General features: G+C 38.7%; 2 long non-coding RNA genes across 2 annotated transcripts; one reads left to right on the plus strand and one right to left on the minus strand.

Moving 5' to 3' along the window:
• Positions 1 to 1,013: 1,013 nt before the first annotated feature.
• LOC148920105 (uncharacterized) lies at positions 1,014 to 1,388 on the minus strand. Its single transcript, XR_016124710.1, has 3 exons — positions 1,319 to 1,388; positions 1,179 to 1,233; positions 1,014 to 1,087 (listed from the first exon to the last, which is right to left on the minus strand). It is a non-coding gene; the product is annotated as an uncharacterized LOC148920105 (long non-coding RNA).
• A 12,710-nt stretch (positions 1,389 to 14,098) lies between these two features.
• On the plus strand, positions 14,099 to 15,287 carry LOC107881870 (uncharacterized). The gene is made up of 2 exons (XR_001678462.2): positions 14,099 to 14,808; positions 15,013 to 15,287. It is a non-coding gene; the product is annotated as an uncharacterized LOC107881870 (long non-coding RNA).
• Positions 15,288 to 15,528: the final 241 nt, after the last annotated feature.

The following is a 15,528-nucleotide window of genomic DNA, read 5'->3' on the forward strand; positions in this document are numbered from 1 at the left end:
TGGTATCTCAATACTCTATTTTCTTTGATGACCAAGATGAATGATTTTTTTATACAATAAAATGAAATCTTATGCTACAATTAAAAAAAATCTAATTTAATAGATTAGAGAACCTTATATTAATTTTATTTTAAAAAAAGGACAAGGGAAAAATTGAAGGAAGAAAAATTCACAGAACCCAAACTTGTTGCTCTAAATAAATTAAAAAAATAAGCGAGAAAAAACAAAGAAACAACCAAGAGAAGCCAGATGCGTGGGAACTAAAATCTCCCAGCCAGATGCATGTGAATTGAAGTTGAATTTGAATGGTGAAGAGGTATTGTCTTTGTCCCCAACGTTGATGATGGAGTTATCTGGGTGAGAGTTTGGCTCTGTCTACCCACTTTCCATTTCCTTGTCTCTACAATTCTCACCAAGCAAGAGACCCTCAAAAAAGAATCCACAAAACATCACACAATCCCTCATTCCAACATCACTTAAATTCACACACCCAGGCATTCACAGAGTTCTTTTTCTAAATATTTCTACTCAACTTGCGAACTATTTCAACAACAGAAAGCTGAAGATTTAGTAGATGAAACGCACCAATTTATTTCCCATAATTAGAAAACAATGCAACGAATCCATGAAAATGAAAAGTAATCTATAAATTAGTAAAAAGGTCCCATTTGAGATGATGGATTCATATTTTCCTCAACATGAACACTCCAAAAATTTCTCATAATTATCAAATTGACCAACTCACAATTCTCAAATTCCAATTTGATTACTTTATGAATTTCCAATCCCAATACCTTAAATTTATCACAAAAGCCAAAATGAACAAGCAATAGAGAGATAATAACATACGGGCTATAGAAATTGGAGAAGATGGCAATCTTGTTGAGTAGATGACGTTATACGAGCGCCGAATATTAGTGCGCGACCGCGGCTGCCGTGAACGCAGCACCACCCAACAACTCTAACGCATCTTCCCATGACAACACAACGATCGCAAGGGTCGAAAGGCCGAGCGTAGCTCTGAGACGATTCAAGCGAGTCCGACCTGTCCTCTGCCACCTATTTGAGCCGTCGAGACTATCCAGCTCTACAATACAGAGTAGGATGAGCGACAGTTCAAAAAGAGCATTTTTAATAAAATAATTAAAAAACTGACTCATTCCATTGCCATCTCTCACCTTACTATCCAACTTTGCATTGGCCGCTTTCCCCATTTCAAGTCGTTCTTTTTTCCTGTCAATAATTTATTTTTAATCAACAAAACCATCATAATATTAAGCAACCACATTTCCAATTTTTAGATATATGTGCAACTTACATGAAATTAAAAAATGCATCCCTGCCAACTCTTGCTTGTTGTACATTACTCTCGGCTTTGCGCTTTTGTTAATGTATGGTTTTTACTATTTTCTTTTGGCTTCCCTTGACAACTTTGTAATAGGATGTGTAATGTAATTTATCAAGCTCAAGTCTAGATTAGGGAAAACTTTTATTGGTGCTCTTCTCTAATCTCTGCTTTATGGTGGCTCAAGCAATTTGACAAAGGTATTGAGCATTGCATATCATTACATTAAACAGTCTTCATAAAATGATGACTAGTCATCCGTTTCTCATATGACTAGTCATTCTTGCTTCCAGCTGGATAACAAACTGTTTTGTCCTATTCCTCTTTCTCTCTCTCTGCCCATCCGTGGTTTTCTCGACCTAACGAATTTTTGATTTGTAAAGGTCACGTTTTGGTCATTTAGTGGCTTGTCTCTTTTGCGTGGAATTTTTGGAAAGATTGTTTTTGCTTTCTTTCTCTTCTTCCTCAAGAGAGAACCATATACTTTTCATCTATGAGTTTTTCCAATTGATTTCTTTTTGAAAAACTGCTTTTGAAAACCCGAATCTGCATCTAGCTATTCAAATCATCTCTCATTTATATCTAGGTCAGATTCAAGACTGATTTCTTCAAGAGTATGGTTTCTTGAAGAAATTGGTCATTCTCCTTTGAATCAAATATTGTTTTTTTGTTCGTGTTGGAACTTACAAGCTTGTGCCATGGGATGAGCAATTTGGAGAAAAGCTCATTGCCATGAAGGAAGCCAAGTTTTGCTAAGTTGGAGAAGGAGATTGCACAAATGAGTATTGCTCATATTCCTAAATTGACCTAGGTGAATCTTGAGCTTGGTTGTATTTCCTTTGTAGAATCTTTTTCTACTTAGTGGATTGCCTGGTCGGTTGATGACTCCCAGCTTTTCCCAATGGTGGGTTTCTGGGTGAACAAAATCTGTTTTGCATATCTGTAATTTTTCTGGGTTTGTGTTCTTGATGGTTGACTAGTCATCTTTATCTGCTGTTTGATGTTTGCATGATTTTGATGATTTCACACACTTTCACATAGTTGTTGCTAGCACAGGGGATGCCTAGATTGATGGGTCCTTCTGAGTGCGTAGGTTGTCACTAGTAATCTTCTAGGTTGCAGGTACATTGTGGCATGATCTGTATGTTCTCTTGATTGTGATTGTTCATGACTAGCAGTTGACTAGTCATACGTGTATTTGGTCAAGGTTTAAAGTGTGTGAAGATTGCTGAGTTGTTTTGTCTTGGTTGTGTAATTAAATCTACCATTTGTCACCTAAGTACCAATTTCAATTGGTATCAGAGCGTCAGCTCTTAACACAAATAGAGAGATCCTAGGATTTGTTTTGGTGTTTAGGTGTGTTCACTATGGAAAGGGATCGAGTTCTTGGATCTTGCAACTCCCTCCTATTTTGATAATAACTTACGCTGCATGGAGAGAAAAATTTGAGATATTTCTTGATGCTCTTGATGAGTATGCAAGTGAGTATCTCACAAAGAGTGGGTAGCTCCGGTCAAGACTGTTTTTGGTGAGGATGTGCCCAAACCTAGGTCAGAATGGACTGAAGCTGAGGTGTTTGGTGCATATTCGAACAAGAAGGCCAGAAATGCCTTAGTTACTGCTTTGTCTAGCACACAATTTGCACATATACAACATATCCCTAATGCTAAACAAGCTTGGGATAAACTAAGGGTGGTTCATGAAGGGGATGACCAAGTTAGAACCCTAAAACTTGGATGGTGCTTGCACAATTTGAAGAACTTAGGATGTCTGAAACTGAGTCTATTTCTGAGTTCCATGGGAGAGTTGAGATGATCACAAATGAAGCCATGAGTCTAGGTCAACCCATTGAAGAGCTTCTTGTTGTTCAGAAAATTCTTACGTGTTCTACCATCTAGGTTTAGAGCAAAGAAAACCGCAATCATGGAGGTCCAAAATTTAAATGAAAGTAAGCTTGGCAAGCTTGTAGGAAAACCGAAAACCTATAAGATGGAATTGAATATGGAAGAAAATGACTCCAAAAAATAAAAAAATGTTGCACTTCAAGGAGTGCATGTTTCCTCTCTGAAAGTTGATGAAAAATCCTCAGGTTTTGAGGATGAGATGGCCTTGTTTGTCAAAAAATTTAGGAGAATTCTTAAGGATAAGGGAAAGTTTGCTAGAGAGGGCAGCTCTGGTAGTGAGATACTGCTTAGACCATTAACTGATCGGTCTAATGAGATGAATAAGGATGTCAAACCTTTCACGAAAGATTTCAGAAAATCTGTCAAGTGCTTCACATGTGGAGGCATTGGACACTATGCTGCTGACTGTGCAAACAATCAGAAAAAATACTCCAAAGGAAAGGACAAGGCCATGAAAGTGAGCTGGAGTGAGAGTGAAAGTGAAGGGTCTCAAGAGGATTCATCTTCCTCTGATGTTGATGACCAACATGTTGCCTTTGTTGCCTCTGTGCAGCCCATGTCTGATGAATCTGATTTAGTCAGATGACCTGTCATATTGAGTCATTAGGAAGAAAATATGATTGTTTGTTTAAAGAGACCTTGTGTTTGAAAGAAGAGAGCCTCAAACTTGAGGTTAATAACCAAGATCTTCAACATGAAATTCTCATCCTAAAAGAAACCAAAAAGGAGTTAAGTGACAAATTTGAGTCTCTAGAAAAAGAAAGTGATGCTCTTGTGTCAATTAGGAGTAACCTTGAGAATCAAGTTAATGTGCTCAAGGAAAGTAACATTGGTTTCCAGAACTCAAACAAACAGCTCCTAGGTGAATTGAATGAAGCAAATAGGAAGATTATATCTATGACCATTGGTGCTTCAAAAATTGACAAAAGTAAAAACTAAAAACTAAAATTGAAATGGTTATCAAATGGGCCCTTAGAAAATGCCTTGAATGGATGTATTAACTAGAATTTGGATACTCGCTTGACCAATTATTAAAGATACAAATTAACAAGATGGTACGAGGAGTGTTTAAGTAAACAAGTTGGAGATCATGTGGCTTTAACATAATACCACATACTATGTAACTCCTATATTTTCAACATAAACCCACCCTATTTTTAAATTCCAATGAAACCCAAATTTAAAGACTTAAATGTCAAAATGCCAATTTTGTCCCTGTGTTTTCAATTTGGCTAATTTGATCCATGTGTTCACATATGTTAGCCAACGTAGGGGAATCTATCAAATAGACATTAAAATAGACATGTGCATAGCACTTGAGTGGGCATAAAGGTATTTTAACACAAACCAAAACCCTCGAGACTCTATTCCTTGGCGCCAATGACAATGCCGTAGTCTGCTTTCATCAGAATTGGGGTTTCAAATTCAATCAATTCCCTTGAATATCAATCACTTCACTTGAGTGCTACTAAAGATGAAATTTTTTTTTCTAGAGCCTCAATCAACCAGGTGAGTATTCTTGAGTTTGGACCCTATGCTTGTTTTACTTCAATGTAAAGTTCATTTCAATGACTGGTTGTTGATACATAGATCTTGCTTGCTAACTATTTTTTCGCTTTCTTGGTTTCTTGTTTTGATGATTGTTTGTTTTGCTGCTTTGCTTTAATGGAAATCTCTTTAACCAAAGAAAAAGGACAAAGCATGTACCTTCTAGTGATAAAAGTAATGGACGCTCTCCCTTTCACATGCTTTGTCTTTGAGAAATAAAATAGTAAATTAAGCATACATAATGGTGGATTTTACGACCCACTCACATCAATAAGAGTACCAATCTCAAACCATATGTTGTGCAAATAAAAAATGTATTTATTAATAGAAGTCTATTAGTTTTGTTGTGCAGATGATGATCACGTGACTATTGAATTTAGATACGGTGGACATTTTGTGTACACTCCAAGAACCCATTATATACGGTGACTTATTTTGATAATGTAGATGTTGATAGGTTGTTTACATTAGAAATTAAAGACAGGATACGAGAGTTAGGTGTTCAAAACTCCAAATATTTTTATTACACACTTCCAGGCCATGGACCAGCAAATGGTCTTTATGCATTGGAGAAAGATGAACACATTTCAGGTTTTGTGAGCTCAATACATAGGAATAGGCGAGCATCACGTTCATGAGGTTATAAAAGTGACTTAACCCAACCACCAATGTCACAAGCTAATATAGATTATGGAAAATCATTGGGTAAACTACAGTAAACCCCCCAACTTATAGGGTCATTTACGAGTTCATACCCAACCACCAATGTCACAACCCATGGACTAGCAGGTAACGGCCCAAACGTGACCGTTAACCTATTGTTCAATTGGGCATTGACAAATCGCAAAGACCAGTACGCACTATATCTGCTCAACTAGGAGGATGACTAGTCTTGAGTCATTGGTGTATGGACACTGAGATAAGTGCATAGGTGCTCGTTTGAGTTCACTAAACGCTATCAAACTAGAAATCTTGTATGGAAGTTTTACTAACATATCAAACAAAATTTCATCAGTTGTAATAACGCAAGGTTAATCCTTAGACCTGAGGCACCATGGGTTCCTTATGGATGTGTGGTCGGTCTCTAATTGTATCATAAGGTTGAGCTCATCCCTGGGCTCAGCTCAAGGTAACATTGGGATCTTCGACAAGTCCATATAGGCAAGTGAGTGTACGACAAGGGATCTCGACTTCCAGTAAGAGGGAGAGAATGTTCTCAGATATGATTCGGGAATCTCCGGTCGGAGTCAAAGCTCAATTAAGAAATAGTCTTCTAATTATTCTCATATTGAATCATTAGCCAAGAATGATCACATTAGGGATTTGACATGAATTTCATATCCTATTAACGATATAAAGGACATTGGGAAATAGAGAATGATCGAATTGTATTGTAATTCCAACTAAATGGATTCTCCTAATATATTCTATATTAGCTTGGGTAGCCATAATATGTTGCTAGACATCACTCACGGTTTGTGGAAGCCTTAAGGAAATTACTTAACTAAGTCCTCATTAAAGCGATAATTAAAAGGAAGTTTTAATACACAATCGATAAAGAAAGAATTCGAGATCGCCCACGGCCTCGCTAATTGGAACCCAATAGATCGCACACCCATAAGTTCGTTATTTGGAAATCAACGATTAAGTCAATTAATTAGATTATTTGGTTAAAGAAAAAATTAATTAAAAAGTTAATTAATTAAGTTGAAATAGAATGAGCCTTCAAATGGTTTAATTACCCAAAGTTAGAAAGTGTTAGAAAATGCTTACAAACTTAGTTATGTATAGAGATTACCGAGCAGAAGCAATTGACAACTTACTTGCACTTACGAGCCTCAAATGCTTTTTGAACGAAACAAATTTTTTTTACCACGAATGCATAAAAGTTACCCCCATGATGTTTCATGTTAACAAGCCCCAAGGGATTGATGGTCACCTTTGAGAGAGAAATGGATTGGTTCTTAGGTGGTAAGGGGAGCACAAGTTTGCTCTATTCTCTAGCTTCTTAGGGTGATTAGGGAGGCCTCCCAACACCTCTATTTATAGGGGGTTGTCCATATTCCACCACATCGGTTATCTTATCACCTCTAACTATATCTTTAAACAACTAAATGTAATTTAAAGTCTGTGAAAATAAACTTACATTAAGAAATTGAAGAACTTGGTACACTAAGCGGTTGAAAAAGTAAAATCTAGCTTAGGAATTGAAAAGTGTAGAACAATAAGTAGAATTCGCGTGTTGTGTTCAATGTCCCTTTCTCTGTTGACGCAGAAAAATGGTTCGGCACTTTCCCGCGCAACTTAGTGATGAGGTGTGATGGATGATGGGTGAAGGTGAGGACCTTCACCAAGTGTGTGAGGATTTGAGCAAGCGATCAAACATACAAAAGACAAGATATACGTGGTTCACCCTTAATGAATGGGCTACATCCACGGAGAAGTATATTCTCATTATTATAATATTGTGTATTTACATTTGTACATAGGGTTGGACCCAAATTTAAATGTAAGAAAGGAGAAGGCCATGACTAAAGATCAAGCCCAGCCCAAGCATCCTTTTCTAAGGGGAAAGTGGTCTCCTTTTATAGGTGAGGGGAAGCCTTCACTTCTTGTAATATTCCAATGTGGGACTCTTTACTTTGCCTAGAGTTGCTTCTAGTTGCTTGGTCAAATATGGTATAAACAGAAGTCCCCCAAGTTCTCAAGCAAGGAGGTACTCCTTGGTTGAGGACTTGTACAATTTTCAGTGCTGACCGAGCAACACTTAGTCTTCTTCCAAGTAGTGTGGTGTCGATGGTGCGAATGATGACGGGTGCCAAAGGCTATGACTGGGTGCGAAGGTGATGACGGGGTGCGAAGGCGCGCTATCGTCGGATGATGACAGGGTGCGAAGGCGTCGCTTTGTCAAATGATGACAGGGTGCTTTGAAGGCGTCGCTTTTGTCAAATGATGACAGAGTGCCAAAGGCATCTCTCTTGTCAAATGATGATAGGGTGCCGAAGGCATCTCTCTTGTCAAATGATGACAGGGTGCCAAGGCATCTCTTGTCAAATGATGACAGGGTGCAGAAGGCATCGCGCTCGTCTAATGATGACAGTGCGAAGGCATCTCTCTTGTCAAATGATAAGTGCGAAGGCATCGCTTTTTCAAATGATGACAAGGTGCCGAAGGCATCTCTCTTGTCAAATGATGATAGGGTGCCGAAGTCATCGCTGTCGTCTAATGATGACAGGGTGCTAAAGACATCTATCTTGTCAAATGATGATAGGGTGCTGAAGGCATCACTTTTGTCAAATAATGACATGGTGCCGAAGGCATCTCTCTTGTCAAATGATGATGGGGTGCCGAAGGCTTCGCTCTCGTCTAATGATGATAGCGTGTCGAAGGCATCTCTTTTGTCAAATGATGAGTGCCGAAGGCATTGCTTTTGTCAAATAATGACAGGTGCGGCATCTCTCTTGTCAAATGATGACGGTGCCAAGGCATCACTCTCGTCTAATGATGACAGGTACCAAGGCATCTCTCTTGTCAAATGATGACGGGGTGCCGAAGGCATCGCTCTCGTCGAATCATGAAGCTTGTTGAACAAGTTTACCAATGGCTACTTGCTGATGGCAAATAGTCTTGGGTTTTTTTTTGTGTGTTGGCATGAGTGCCAAGTGCCATAAATGGGCCTCCACTAGATTAGTGGTTACTGCCGAAAACTTTAATAAGGCATGTAGTGCTTGCTTTGGATGAACCCATGTGTGTTCCCCTTTTTGTGATATTGAGGTGTGGCTGGGCTGGTCCTTTGGCAAGTTTTGTTGAGCTGTCTTTTTGTGCTCCACAACCTTTGCCGTTCGGCAAGGGATATTTGGAAAGCTTAGAGGGCCTCTAACATGTTCCTTGCCGCTTGGCGAGTCATCGTTGACTTGATTTGACGGTGGAGTGCGAACCGGAGATTCAAGGTTTGTTGGAGAACTTCGGGAAGTTTCATGTCGATACAGCGTGCTTGCCGCCCGCACTTGAGCAAAAGCTGTTCTTCCCAGGTTTGTGATCACTCCGCTTGGCATGCATCCTTGGCAAGATCCTGTAAGGTTGTGTAATCGTGAGCCCTCCACCTTTTCAGACGGCCCTTGCCGTCGGCAAGGGTGGGCTTGCTTAAGCGGTGGTTTTGGGCTAAGCCTCCTTAGGTTTCGGCCCGACTCGAGAGTTTGTATGCACAACTCGGTAGTGTGGCCAGGAGGCTGGTTTCGTGGAGGTACTTTGATGTTTGGAATGAGCCATCTTGCGAGTCCTCATTATGCACAACCCTTGCCGCTCGGCAAGGGTGGATTGAGTAAATTTTGGGGCTAGGCTCTTGGAGCTAGGTCCATTGATGTCCGAGTGTTCATTGGTAGTCAAACATTGAATTGTAAGGAGGCTGGTTTGGGATTGTGAGGCTGGTTTGGTGACCGGCAATTTGGACTTCCAAGGTGTAGTACTATTCGTGGCCGGTTGGGTTCTAAGACAAGACCTACCGTTCGGCAATTGTCGAGATGCATTCTTGAAGGGGTAGGATCTGCAAGGCTTGTGCGCGGGCCGGGTCTCGAAGCTGCAGAGAATTTGGGCTACACGTGGAGTGCATGGAGTGTCGGTACCATTAAGCTTTAGTGATATTGGGTGGCCATTTTAAAGGCTGCACTCAAATTACCGTTCGCTATAATTTGAGTAAGCCACTATATCCATATAGATCGCATGCACCTCTCTTAGTGTGATGGAGTAAGTGTGTGTCGTTCGGTATACCATGAATAAGCAGCAAGCGAGCATGCCCTTTGATTTCTGAGCTTTCTGAAATTGATGGAGAATGGCAACAAGCATGGTTACTCACTGTCCAACTTTGTCTTGGCCGATGATCATTACCAATGGCTATTGCCGAAGGCTAATAGGCTTGGATTTTTACTTTTGGCACGTAAGCCAATGATCCTTACCAATGCTATTGCCGATGGCTAATAGTCTTGGGTTTTCTTTGATGTAAATATGGATGTGCCGAAGGCAATCATGTTTATGGGATGATGCATATGTGCCGAAGGCAATGATCCGAATGATGATGATGTAGATGTGCTGATGGCAATGATGCGCATGTAATGATGCTTATGTGCTGAAAGGCATTGTGGTATGAGTTGTACCTCTTGGTCACTTTGTGAGAGACTGAAATGTTTTGCCGGGGGCATATTTATGTTGTATCCATGTTGCACTTTGTGTGCCGTTCGGTATTTCGACCAAGTGGGTGCTTTGAGAAAGCCAATGGCATGGCTACCGTTCGGTAGCTGGTCGAGCAACATGGAGAAGGATGGACACCAAGGCTTTCGGGTGGCTTGATCAATCTCCTAGATTGGTGTGCCGTTCGGTATTTCGACCAAGTGGGTGCTTTGAACACTGGTGGTACCGAGCGGTAATATGATTTGCTAGCTCCGAGCAGGACGTTCATCCTCTCGTGGCGCACCAATCGGAAGCCGCGAGCAAATTACCGATCTACCGGAGGTGCAGTATCGGTGGCTTAATTACACATCTTTACCGAATGGTAGGAGGATTTGTCCTATTAGGGAGGTGGTTCCTAGGTGAGTCATGCCCGGCATTGCTGTTCTGCAATTTGGAAGTTCTGACGAGGAGACAACACCTTGTGGTTCCATGATGAAGATTTCGGCATGGGCCATACCTCCTTCGGCAACTTCTCTCATGGTGGGGATGCACATGGGCTTCCGTTAGTTTGGAAAAGGTTTCTGCTCCTTTAACCATGCAACGTAAGAGCCATATTTGGTTTAGAAGGTGGCTGCTTCCAGAGTCATGGAATCCATGCAGAGCAAGGTGGCTGCTTCCAGGCTTGGATATCTTTATCAATTGTTTGGCATGGTGTCATACAGTAGGACTCTCTCAGCTTTTGTGTAATTGCATGGTCGAAAGTGTCGAACAGCAGCTGAATTTGCTAATGATGATTTCTTTGACTTGGGTGCCGTCAGTAATTGTCATCTACCGATATGCATGCCGGGCTTGGGTGCCGTTTGGTTCCCTTTGAAAGATTTTCCAAATTTGAGGGTATGACAGTACCAAGGATTCCTGCGATAAGTGTAGGATGCAAAAGACACGGTAGTAGTCGAAGCTTCCAAACGCAGCAGATAAAGAGGCCAAGTTCCTCGGTGGGTCAGAGGGAAAGGCTACCGAACGGCATGGAGGTGGTGGTCTCTCAAGGCCCTTGGGTGCCTTGAGCAATCTCTGGATGAGTGTATCATTCGGTACATTGGAATCCTTCTGAATCAGTAGTGTCATTCATGGTGGGACGAAGAATTTAGCAAGCTAGAAAGTCCTAGACTTGTCATTGGCTGTGGGTCTTCAAATATGAGATATCTTCAGAAAGCAAACTTTAATCGTGCGCTGAAAAGCATGAGACCTCTTTGCATAGATAGTTTATTGGGTTGCCGAATCAACATGTGTTGAATTTTGATAAGATGTGGTACTGTTGAAAAGCATGTAGGCAACAAAAATTGGCTTTTGCTTATTTTAATGGGAGTTTCACTAAAACACCCAAAATGGGGTGAAATTATAAAACCCAACACCCAAAACACTTTATAAACACACCCAAAACCCATCATTACACACATTCAAAACTCATTTATAAACACACCCAAAAAATATACAATTGTTGACTTTGGGGTTGATTTTGAGTGTGTTTCTATGTTTAAATAGTGTTTGGGTTTTTTTATAATAGTAAATTTGGCTTACACCCTTTAAATTCAATTTGTCATACCTAAAACCCTTCACTTTTTGTTCCTATAAATAATACCCAATTTGTATAAGTAAAAACCCATGACTATGATCCAACTCAGCAAGTTACCTAATTAAGCATAAAATCTGATTTATTGTACTTTTCAGATTCCAAAAATACCCCCAACTAAGCCATTATTGCATTTTGTATATTAATGTAGGAATCAATATGGAAACAGTTTTTAATTGAATTGTATATAATGACAGATGTTGAATTTGGAAATATCTCCAAATGGTTGTAATAGATGTAGGAATTAATTTTGGAACATTTTAAAAAAATTAACAATAAATTCAAATTTGGGTAATTGGTTTGTTTAATAAAATGTTTATGTTATTTTCTTTTTATGAATTATACATGACTAATAATCCACTTTATAATTGTTTATGAATAAAACTGTACATACTAATTATGTTGAAAAAATAATGTACCTATTTGTTTTATGAAAAATATAATTTACCTAGTATGAAAAGTGTACATAATTATCTATTCCAATATACCTACATTAATTTTAATGTACTTACAATTAGGATTTAGGTATTATATGTCATCCAATGTACCTACCATTTGAATAATATACCTACTACGAATAAAGTACCTATTATTTATCTAAATAATGTACCTATTTTCTACTATAAATGAATATAGCCTTTTTTCTCTGAATAAAGTACCTATTATTTGTTTTATCAAAGCGTAATTGTTTTAAATGAACCTATTTTCTCTCTCCAAATAACTTACCAATTTTTTCCTCTAATAATGTACCTATCTTTCCTCTTCAAATAATGTACCTATATTTTATATAAATTATTGTGTACCTATTTTTAATTATGAAAAATATACGCAATTACAAAGTAATTGACTTTTTTTTGGGTAAATAATATACCTATATTTTATATGTATATATTTATATTATATTTTCATAGGTACATTATTGGATATGTAATTACAGATTTTTTTTTTTGTTTGCAATTTTAAGGGGCGAGATGTGAGAGGGAATGACAACTAAAAGAAATTGGGGTGATTGATATGCTATTAATAGGGAGTATATTAATTACAATTATGGCAGTTAATGAAATGTTTGAAATAAATTATAAATAAAATATGAAGTTTAGTGGCAACGATGTAAAAACATAGAAATACTACGACCTCTTATATCCTACTGGTCATTTAAATTTGAATTTGGGTTTTCAACGTAGTTATATAGATAGATGGATTTGTGTCTAGGGGATATCAGTTGTATGGGCTTATATTGGAGTCTCTCTTTTTATAAATACATGTCTAGGGTTGAGTTTATTTATAAATTTGTATATTTTAATTGGATAACATATTATATTAATAAGGAGGAAGACTGCTTATCTTTTTGTTGGGCAACATGTTGCCGTTCGGCAGCTTTTGCTTTTGTAGAGATGATGATTCCACACTTGGTCACGGAAGCCATGCATGCCATGCAATATGGGTGGCTTTCCTCCAATACTAATTTATGTAGATAATTATGAACAGGCCATCTATCATATGGAATTGTGGGCCAGGTGGGCCTCCCTTGGGCTTGAATTGTCTTCTGCATGTTGCTGCCTTAGCACTCATGATTGCTCCATCATGGGATTGTCGTTCGACAAGTTAGGAGATGCTGATTGCAAGGGTGCCAAAGGGCACTGAAGAAGGGGAGAATGACAGAAGCTTTTGTGTCGATTCCCACATACAGCGTAAACTGCTTGACTGGAGAAAAATGGTTGGCACTTTCCCGCGCAACTTAGTGTTGAGGTGTGATGGATGGTGGGTGAAGGTGAGGACCTTCACCAAGTGTGTGAGGATTTGAGCAAGCGATAAACATACAGACAAGATATCGTGGTTCACCCTTTTAATGAATGGGCTACGTCCACTGGAGAAGTATATTCTCATTATTATAATATTGTGTATTTATATTTTCAGATACATGGGGTTGTACCCAAATTTAAATGTAAGAAAGGAGAAAGTCATGACTAAAGATCAAGCCCAGCCCAAGCATCATTTTCTAAGGAAGAGTGGTCTCCTTTTATAGGTGAGGAAGCCTTCACTTCATGTAATATTCAATGTGGGACCCTTTGCTTTGCCTAGAGTTGCTTCTAGTTCTTTTACCTAAATACTTGCGCCTATACTATTTATAGGTAAAAGGAATATTGGCTATACTATTTATAGGTAAAAAGGAGATCCGCCTTAGCGCCTGTGCGCCACGTGTCAAGATAAGTATAGATCGGTGATACTTTTTAAGGGTGAGCATTATTACGAAAACCCGACCGAACCGGAACCAGACCGCAAGGTGGTTTGGTTGATTTTAGACTGAAAAATTGATGAACCGGTAAAAAACCGGCCGAACCGGACCTAACCAGGTTGGACCGGTTTTAATTGTCAGCAAACCGCCCAAAACTGGACCGAACTGGATATTTTAATTATATTATTAAAAATAAAAAATAATACACGTGTGAAATGATGACTCGTCGAGTGTAAGCCATTTCCTACTCTCCGCTACACACGATCGAGCGAAACCCAAATACATTTCAAGGGCTTCGATTTGTTTTTTCCATTCCGCCTCTTTCTTCTCTTTCTCCTCTCAGACTCTCTGCCTCTCTCAAGAACTCTCGCCTCTTCTCTTCCTCCTCTCAAACATTTCTCACCAGATCTCTCTCAGTCACTCTCTCTCTCTCAGCCACTCTCTCTCAGTCACTCATTCTCGTCTCCCTCAGCCAGTTTCTCCCTCTCTCAGTCATTCTCAATCTCCCTCTCACGATTTTTTTATTTATGTTTCAGGTATTAATATATGGAAATGGTGCAGATCAGAAGCTTTAAGATCTGTGGAAGTTTCAAGGTCATCTTGTTCAAGAGATCAGATCTTCTCAACTGGGATTCTTGTGATTTAGCACTGTCAGGTTTTTGGTTGTTTTTTCTTGTTGCTGTTTGATTTTGGCTGCTGTCATTTATGCTCTTCATAAATTCATGGGTCTTTCATGATTTTTAGATTTCTGCATATTTGTCTTTTGGTTTTGATGTTTTATGCTTATTTGACTTTGATAATTCCTAGGCTTATGTATGTGTACTAGTTTCAATGATAGAGCATAATATACGTTTCGATCTGTGTGGCAGATCTGTTTCTTTTTTCTGTGTAGTGCAGACACTCACTGATATCTTGTGCAACCAGCTTGAAAAAGATGAGCTTAAACTGAACTCAAAGGTTTTGTCACTATCTTACAGTCAGGGTGGGGTCTTTTCCCCAAGGCAATTCAATTTCACCATATCCTATGATTTAGGATACAAGTGAACTTTAAAATTTTCATTTATAGATGTTGGACTCTTAAGTGCTCTTTTTATAGGTGGATTTTAAAGTAATCTTTTTGGTCAAATATGATGTGGGTTCTCTTTGATTTATTTAGTGGTTTGCTTGATCTTTGTTTGTTTGGCAGCTCATGAAGAGACATGGTGCTAAGCATGGAGATTACTATTGAAGATTTGAATGCTTCTCAATCAAGACTAATTTTTGTGAATTACTTGTTTTGATTTGGATTTTCTTTTAACTTCGAAAATATGCAGATTGTGATTGAGATTACTCTCACAATCTGCTATGGACTGTAAATAATGATTTCTGTGATTGAGATCATCCACCAAATATGCAAATTGTGATTGAGATTACTCTCAGAATTTGCTATGGACAGTAATTATTAATTTCTGTATTTTGAGATGTGTGGTGGATGATTTGCTATGGTTTTAAGGTTTTTTTTAAGTATTTGAATGATGAAAAAACTTTAGATATGCAGAGTTGGAGAAACTGGAAAAAGTGTACAGTTTCTGTCAAAACTTGAATTGTTGAAATATGTCCAAAAAAACAGAATGGGCCTGGAAAATAATAATTAAAAAAAGCCTTCAATTGTTGCTTTTATTGGGCCTCGGCAAATACCGGAACCGAACTAACCCGGCCCGCC

The sequence above is a fragment of the Prunus mume genome, linkage group LG2, assembly GCF_029339155.1.
Source record: "Prunus mume cultivar Tortuosa linkage group LG2, ASM2933915v1, whole genome shotgun sequence".
NCBI lineage: Eukaryota > Viridiplantae > Streptophyta > Magnoliopsida > Rosales > Rosaceae > Prunus > Prunus mume.